This window comes from Echinops telfairi, unplaced genomic scaffold (genome assembly GCF_000313985.2).
Source record: "Echinops telfairi isolate 266 unplaced genomic scaffold, ASM31398v2 ScPeMD7_5592;HRSCAF=6446, whole genome shotgun sequence".
NCBI classification, from domain to species: domain Eukaryota; kingdom Metazoa; phylum Chordata; class Mammalia; order Afrosoricida; family Tenrecidae; genus Echinops; species Echinops telfairi.
Window position 1 is genome coordinate 36,310,390 of NW_022109491.1, and position 9,367 is coordinate 36,319,756.

The 9,367-nt window shown below is 39.6% G+C and overlaps 1 non-coding gene across 1 annotated transcript; it reads left to right on the forward strand.

Moving 5' to 3' along the window:
- The first annotated feature begins 5,791 nt into the window (after nucleotides 1-5,791).
- Nucleotides 5,792-5,899, forward strand: LOC115871442. Its single transcript, XR_004047307.1, has one exon. It is a non-coding gene; the product is annotated as a U6 spliceosomal RNA (small nuclear RNA).
- The last annotated feature ends 3,468 nt before the right edge of the window (nucleotides 5,900-9,367 follow it).

Below are 9,367 nucleotides of genomic sequence, written 5' to 3' on the forward strand. Positions count from 1 at the left end.
TCAATTGGGATGAATTGTTTCAAGTAACAACAACAACACCACACCATGTAGATTGTTCTGGTGTGGTGTCAATTGGGATGAATTGTTTTAAGTAAGGAGTCCCTGAATAGTGCAAACACCAAAGGCTGGTGGTTCAAAACCATCTACTGTAACTCAGACAAGAATGCCTAGCACTCTGCTTCCAAAGGATCCAAACCATGAAAATCTCGTGGCGTGCAGTCCAATTTTGCGACACATGGGGCCATCATCAGTCTGAATTGACTGGATCGCAACTGGTGTTTGTGGTTGCTGGTTTCCTGCATTCTGGGGAAGGAGGACTGCCGCATTGCCCTCAGCACTGGTTTCTGTTCACAGTGTAGCTTCCACAGACAGGTACCATCCCAGCCCCACTGCAATATTGCCAGAACAGATCACTAAATCTCTGTTCATTTTTTCTCTCCTTTAATTATTTTCCCATTTATCTTACTCCCACCCTTTATTCAAAGCATGTTTAAAACCAGCCAGTACTTGTAAGATTCCTAGAACTGTCCTGGTCTATAAATTTCTTTCTTTTTTTTTTTTCATGATCTTGTTTTTATTGCCTTTCTACTCATTTGTCAGTGTCAAATTATAGTACTGATTCAATCTGTCTGCTGAGCAAATAACACGAGAAGCTGGCCTATATCAAGAATAGCCTTTAATGGACTGAGTGACTTCAATGGAGGCTTAATCCACTAAGGGACTCTGTGAATGGATTTGGGGCTCTCACTGTCATCCATATCCTTCTGAAAATCGAGTGCTCAGGGTTTAAGGTCTAATCCAATTTTCTCTGATCTTGGGTTTTGTTATTTACACCCTTGGATAAAAATATTTTTTAAAAAGAATAACCTGGCATCAGGAATAATAGAAGGCTGACTAAGAACCTGCAGTAGACAGATGACACAATCCTGCTTGCGGTAAGTAAAGAGGACTTGAAGCACTTTTCGATGAAGAATATAGGCTATCTAGACTTCAGTATGGAATAAAACAACATCAGGAAAACAAAGATCCTCACAAAGATCAGGACCAAAGACAGCATCATGAGAAAGAGAGACAAGATCAAAGCCTTCAAGAAGTTCATGTTTACGTAGAGCCACAGTGAACACTCCTGGCAACGACAGTCAAGAAATCCAATGTCTGCATTGAGCAAATGGATAGCCTTGGGCAACTCTGCTGCACAAGACCTCGTTAAAGTGTTAAAGAGCAAAGAAGGGCTTTGAGGACTAACTTGTTGCGGATATTGTCAATGTCTTCATTTTCACATAGAAGTTAGACAATGAATAAGGTAAACCAGAGACAAATCGATGCATTTGGATTATGGTGCTGGCAAAGGACATTGAAAGTATCAGAATTGCTAGAAGAACAAACCAATCTGTCTTGGAAGAAGTGCAACCAGAATGTTTCTTAGAAACAAGGATGGTGACACTTCCTCTCGCAAATTTTGGGCATGTCATCAGAAGAGACTAGTCCCTGGACAAGGACATCATGCTTGGTAAGCTAGAGGATCAGTAAAGCAGAGGAAGACCCCTCAAGGAGACGGAATGACACGGTGTCTAGAACAATGAGCTCAAACCTAACAACTGTGAGGATGGTGCAGGCCTGGGCAGAGTTCTACTCCTTTGTGTAGTGAGTCACTGAGTCAGATGGGACAAGAAGGCACTAACAACAATACCTGCAGCCTTCAAATGGTGCCTAACCTCAACTATTCTTTTATCATTAAGCTGATAAGAATAGGACCTACTCACCAAAGGAGACTGAAACCCCTTTTAGACTAGAGTCCTAATTCTATGTGCCCTTTCTCATTTAAAAAAATAACTAAATGAATAATTCTCTTTTAAAAATAAGTTTTGACAAATATTAAAAGATACAGTGATGTTGCCATCATCATGAACCAAGTGTAGAACAATTTCAAAATCTTAAAAATTCTGCTATGCCCTATGTCTTAATCCCCTCTCCACATTCCTAGTTCCAGGAAATAATTAATCTGTTTTTAGTTCTGATAGTCTTTGCAGGAGTGTTGAAAAACTAAAATCAGCATGTGGTCTTTTGAGTCCATTTTTATTCATTAAGCATATGACCTTGGAGAGCCATTCATGTCCTCTGTTCCTTTCTTTTATGGAGTATTGTTTCACTGTATAAACTTGCCACCATGTGTTTATCAACTCCAAGTTGAAGGACATTTGAGTTATTTGAGGGGGTGGGGGCGATGTGAATATAACCTTATAAACCTTCACACACAGGATTTTGTGTAACACTGTTTCATATTAGACCTGCTTGTTGTGCCTGTAAAACATGTATGGTTACCCTTTGCTCGTCCAACTTTTAAGAGATAATCTTATCAACATCTCTTTCACCCCCAAATCAATTTTTCTCCCTGTATATTCAGGGCACCTCGACTCTATACAGTTGATTTTCCCAGTGGTGCATCATTCATTGTTGAAGAGCTGAGTCCCACTCAAGGCAACCCTGTGTGCGACCGAGTAGAAATGCTCCATATGTTTTTTCCCTGAAATCTTTACAGAATCAGATTGCCAGATCTTTCTTCCTGGATGATGCTTGGTGGATTCAAACCACCAACCTTCAAGCCCAAACTATTTGTACTACTCAGTGATTAATACATGCAACCAGACAAGATTCTAAGCAGAACAAATAATTTCCTAAATGAGATACTTTCCCCTACTTAAAAAGAATCACTTTTGTGTTGTTAAAGACACCATTTTTTTTAATGATTAAGTTTCTAATCCTTAAGACTTAAGTATTAATTTATAGTATATACTGATAACAGCATGCTTGTTAGCTGTTACTGTATAATGAACAACCTTAAAATATATGGCTTGAAACAACTGTGTTAGGCTGTATAGTCTAGAGAAACAAAATCATTCATACGTGTATAAGAAGCAACTTTATATCAACAAGGAATTGTGTACCAAGAAGACGTCTCCATGCAGTCCAATGCATGCAAGTCAATGGGTCTGGGGCTAGTCAAAACCCTCTTCAGATTCGTGTAGCTGCATCTGATGGTGCAGAAAGGTGAAGTGGGAGGCAGGAAGATCATAGGTTGGTCAGCCTCAGCAACTACTTAGTCAGGAAAAGCCTCCAGCTTAACATCTGACCCATGGATTTGAACTGGACTGGACTCATCTGCTTCCACAGCTGTGTGAGCCACTTCCTTGATGTAAATTGTTTCTTTATACACATGTATAAGTGTCACTGGTCTTGGTTCTCTAGAGAACCCAGTCTAATACAAGAATGTTCTATCTAATATGGCCTTGGCTGACAAGTTTTAATATATGTTGCCTTTCATTTTCCAACATAATCCAACATAATTATCTGGCTTATTATCCCAGGAATCCAAGATATTATGGAAGTATGAAAAAGTTCCTCAGAACTGTTATACCTCTTCCAGAATTCCATTGGCCAGGCAAATGTCCAGGCCAAATTCCAGAGTGGGGAAATAGGTTCCATTCATTGTCATCGAGGCGATACTGATTTATAGTGACCCTGCAGGACAGGGTCAAACTGCCCTTGTGAGTGTCCAAGACCACAACTGTTGACAGGATTACAAAATTCCTTCTCCAGTAGGTTCCACTAGCCAATGGGAATTTATACAGAGAGTATGAATACCGGGAAGGTGAAAAATTGGAGACAGTTTTGCAATTGATGAAACACATTTATATAAACAGAATAATTTATTAATTAGAAGATCTAATTCTTCTATAATTCTAAAGAAGTAACTATTTTACTTTATTTACCTTATGGACACAAACATTAAACTTTACACTACATTTTAAAATGTTATATCTTTCTGAATGAAAATCTGAAATACAATACTGAATTTTATTTGGTTTAATAAATTATCTATAACCTAGTGCCATGGTTTTTACAATTTATTTTAGTTAATATCTTTGATCCCATTAAATAAAGAAATATTAAAATAAATATCCAACTGTTTATTTTTAAAATTTGAATAGAGAGAAAATATGAAATAAAGAGTAAGCAGCTATAATTTAGAAATTTTGGAATATGCCCATATGGAGGTAAGGGGAAATGATTTCACAAAGTAATATATGCATGTAGTTAAAAGAGTAAAATAGCTCTCCAGTGTGTATTATGAAAGAACAGTTATCTACATCCCCCGGTTATCCCCACAGCAGGCAACGTTAGCTTTCAAAGCTGTTTGTTAAATAAGTAAAACTTAAATAAACTTCTTTTGATTTGACATCCATGTTGCTTTTAATATGTAACTTATTTTGTGACTTCTTGATTTTCATTCTTGGACGTTTTTGTTTTCTTCTGTAATTAATAATTATATTTTGTTTTGTCCTTAATTTTCTATGTGTTCTTTAGCAGCTCAATCCCAAATTCTCTGCCTATTCTTTATCTCTTCCTTTGAAATGTTCACACATATTGTTATTCAATAGTTTTATGGCTGTGAGTAAATGTTTTTATTCTGAACCATCCTTGAATTTCTGGGATAATTCCCATTGCTCCTGGAGTCAGTAGTCAAGAGATCAAAAGATGCATCTGGTAAATCTGTTGCATAAAACCTCCTTAGAGTATTGAAGAGCAAGGATGTTACTTTGAGGACTAAGGTGCATCTGAGCCAACCCATGGTACTCCCCATTGTATCACAAGCATGAGAAAGTCGGACATTGAATAATGAAGATCATAGAAGAATAAATGCATTTGACTTGCGGGGCTGGAGAATATTGAAAGCACCTTGGACTGCTAAGAGGACCAACCGATCTGTATTGGAAGCAGTAAGGCCACAGAGCTCCTTAGAGGCAAGGATGGCAAGACGTCCCCTTACACTCTTTGGACATATTGTCAGAAGAGACCACTCTCTGGAGAAGGACATCGTGTTTGGTAAAGTGGAGGGGCAGCGAAAAAGAGGAAGGCCTTCGACAAGATGGGTTGAGGTAGGGGCTGCACCAGGGGCTCAGGCATGGGAACAATCCTGGGGATGGTGCAGGACTGGGCAGTTGTGTCCTGTTGTCGCTATGGGACAGAGCTGACTCGATGGCGCCTAACAATAACAACTGTGTTGAAGTTATACCTATTTCATAAGTGATATTGATCTGAAAGGCAGGGCTTTCAGTGTAAAGTCAGAACTCACCCAGCCTGGGCAACGTCCTTAAAGGCCCCTGCTCTGGGCCTCTTCTGCTAATGCTCACATTCAAGAGAACTTACCCCCTACAGTGAGGCCCTGCTTTGGAATTCTAGCCCCAAATACCTCTAAGACTGCTTTCAGGACCTGTGTGGGCCTTATCTGTCTTTCCGCCCTCCTTAGTGTGTAGAAGCTTGGATGAAACTTAAATAGGAATGATGGGTGACCACAGGTACACATTTGAGGCCCTGTACTGAGATAGGGGGCCATAATGAGAAGACAAAAGAGGGTAGCCCCAAAACTGAGGGGCTTGGGTGTCTCGGTGTAATGCTTGCCAATGTGAAGCACAGAGCTGAATCCCCCTATTTTCCATGTGATAAATAGCCCTCAATTCTGCCTAGAGTCCTCCCATCCAGAGATCTCTCAATTACTCGCGCCTATAGCCAGGGTCTTGGAATCAAACTTTCGTAAGAGACTTCTAACCAACCAAACTTTCTGGCCTCACTTTCATGCCTACTTCCAGAGGCCAATATCTGAGTTGATTGGGGGTCAATGGCCTATCAATTGGATTATAGCCAATCTTTCCCTACTGCAGGATTATAACTGAGCTCTCTTTGATCTACTTTTGTATGAGTAGGTCATATGCCTTTAAAAAAGCATTTTACTGTGCTTGCTTCGGCAGCACATATACTGAAAATTGGAATGATACAGAGAAGATTGGCATGGCCTTTGTGCAAGGATGACATGCGAATTCGTGAAGCATTCCATAATTTTGATTACTTTCCTCTTTGAAATATATTTTAAAAATACATATAAAATACTTATGAAACATATTCATTAATTGTTTGAATAAAGGGAGAAATGACACCCCCCCCTCAAAAATATGTCATTTTATAGGGTTGTAAGGTGGGAGGAAGAAAGAAAAAGTATGCGTTTAAACACTCATCTCTACTACGATGTGTTAATATCAACATAGTTCTACCAAAAGAACAATCAAAAAATTTAAAATTGGGGTAAGGATAGGGAGGAAAATTGGAAGATAAATAACTAATCTCCATTTGTTCCACTAATGAAACAATATCCTGAAATTACATGAGATAGCATCTACTAGCGCGTTTGCCACCAAACATTATTTCAGACAAACATGCAGCTGCTGTGGAATTGGCTGAGAAAGCACAGGGGACTGTATTTCTTTCCCAGGCATCATTTCTGATCTCCACTGGTGATAAGCTATAGTGATTATGCTACTTTATATATCTATAGGTGGGAGACAAAAGCAACTGCAAACCCTCAAGTGATAAAACAAATTATTTAACAAAATAATTGTAAAGGTTAACTATTTTAGTATGGCATCAGCAAAACAGGCTCCTAGCTCCCCTTCAGCGCCAGGCCCATGGTTGTTGCATTTCTGAAGTAGTGCAGGCTTTCGGCAGCCCACACAAGACTGGGACCCGTGTGTGGAAAGACAGGGTGTTTGGGGGGCACAGCTCAGTGACCAAAGTCTGCTCCTTTGGGCATGATGGCAGCATTAAAGTCCGTTGCCAACAAGTCGACTCTAACTCATGGCAGCTCCATATGTGTCAGACTAGAACTGTGCTCCAGAGGGCTTTCAATGGCTGATTTCATTGGAAGTAGATTGCCAGGTCTTTATTCCTAGGTGCCACTGGATACGGTCCTGTCTGTAAACTTTGGACTAGCAGTTGGCACATGAACTGTATGCATCACCAGCTACTAACAGCATATATTGCCATCAAGGTCCTCAAGAGGCTTGCAAGGAAAAGGCACTGGCTTGAAATTTAGACCTGATATGAACTCATGGGATGCATGGTTTCGTCGAAACTTTCTGGTAACCATTTTGTGTGCAAGAATGCAATGGCAGCAAGGTCAAGTCATTTGCTCACAGCACACACTTGCTACTTACTGGTAGAGCTAAGGGACACCCCAGACACCACCTCTGCCCACCACCCACTGTGCCAAGTTCACTGAGGGAGGTGTTTCCAATTCTGTGTACCGGTAATTCTTTTCAACTCTCTGTGGATTAAAAATGAACAAACAAACATGAATCCAGATACCGAGGTGAGAAGGTTGGGGCCTTCTTTTCTCCTCCTGGTACAGGTGCGCTGGGCCCACCCTTGGTAGCATGAGATTAGGAGCAGTGTGCTTGTCTCTGGCAGATGCGACCCTGTGGACCCTGCAGGCCACATAGGCAGCGCCCACTGGCGTTCAGAGTGTGAATCTCCTTCTCGAAGAAGAATCGGGGACTCCATCTCAGGGGAAAGACATTCTCACCAGTAAGTGTACTGGAAACATCTCCTTGTCTTGATAATCTAGAACATTTTTCATTCCTAATTGTGGCACGGTTGTGTTTGTCTCATATTTTTAAAACAGAAAGCAAATGGGGCCATTTTAAGATAAGATTAGGATATGCTTTTCTTTCTGGGTTAAATATTTATTCTTTTTTTAAAAATTAAATACTTTTATTGGGAGCTCTTACATCTCTTATCACAATCCATACAGTCATCCAGTGTGTCAAGCACATTTGCACATATGCCGCCTTCATCACTTTCAAAGCATTCTCTTCCCACTTGCCATCTACTGCGTGTTTCCTTTATTGTATTTGGTGGGCTGTCTATGCCTTGCACTAGAACCCTTAATTTTGCCTTACTTTCTCATGGATGATCTCATTTAGGTCTTTGATCCATTGTGAGTTCATTTTTGTACACAGGATGTGGGATGGGTCCTATTTTATTCTTCTGCAGATGGAAATCCAATTTTAGCAGCACCATTTGTTGACGAGACAATCTTTCTCCAATTTGATTTTTCTTAACCTTTGTCAAAGTTCAATTATCTGTAGATGAATAGCTTTATTCCAGGGTTCTCTATGCTGTTCCACTCGTCTAGGCATCTCTCATCTTTGACACTGGCTGTGTAATCGGCTTCAAGTTTAAGGCCTCTGAATTTGTTCTTCTTAAGAAGCCCTTTGCTTATAGGAGGCCTCTTCCCTTTTGTTTAAAATTTCTTTTCAAATGAACTGGAAGGCATCAAGAATTATCTTTTCCATTTCTTGAAAGTATGATGTTGGGATTTGGATCTGAATTGTATTGTACTATAAATTGTTTGAGGTAATATTCACATTTTCTTCGCAGTTTCTTGTCTTCTTTGTGCTTGTCTTTTCCCCTTGGTTAGGCTTATTTAGAAGTGTTCCGTTTCGTGTGAGTGGCTATTGTAAATAATATTGCTTTCCAAAATTAATTAGTGTATGTTAATCTTGTATTCTGCCATGCTGTCAAATATCTTGTTTCCAAAAATGTTTTGGCCGAGTCTTTGAAATTGTTTATTGTATAAAATCATATCATCTACAAAAAGTGAAAATTCTACTTCTTTGCCAATCTTGATTCTTTGATATTTTGTTATCTAATAGCGACAGCTAAGACTTGCAGCACAATGTTGCATCAGAATGGTGCTAAGGGGCGTTCTTGTTTAGTTCTTCTTCACAAAGGGAATGCTTTCAGTTTTTCCCATTGAGCAGAATATCAGCCCTTGGTTTTTCATAGATGGCTTTTACTGTGTCTATTATAATGTTCCATGTGCAGGGAATAAAAATACATCATCTGAGAGATTGGTAAGGCCAGGTCATACAGGAGTTTTTATTCATAATGAGTCTTTGAGGTTAATCTAAGGGTAGGGTAAGGCACTGGATGACCCAGAGGAGTGAATTAGTCTGATTTACTTTTCAAACAGATAAGCTGGTAGTGGAAAATGAACTGGGAGAAGTCAAGAATGGAGGTGGAGAGTCTTGTTACAAAGTCACTGAAACTATGCAGGTGAGAGACGATGAAGATGAGCACTAAGATATGAACAATGAGCATGAGAGAAGTAGACAGATTCAAGACATACTGTAGGAAGAGACGGAAGAACTCATAGATAGATTGGTTGGGGCGTAAGGAAGAAGATAATTAGAAGACTCAAAATGGTTTATTTGGGTTTGAACAACTGAGTAAATGGTAGCACCATGTATTGGGTTAGTCAAGAGGATACAGGAATAATTATAAATAAATTGTGCTTTAAAAAAAAGGAGCCTACTGAGAAGGCTATTTGTCTGACTTGAACAGGAGACTCAGAAAGATATAACAATGGGGAGTTGCAGGATGCTTGCTGACACGAATGCTGAAGGCGAAAAGGGTGTATGTCTTGTAGATAAGCAGCCCTGAAAGATATGGGGACTGGACTGACGGTTTTAAA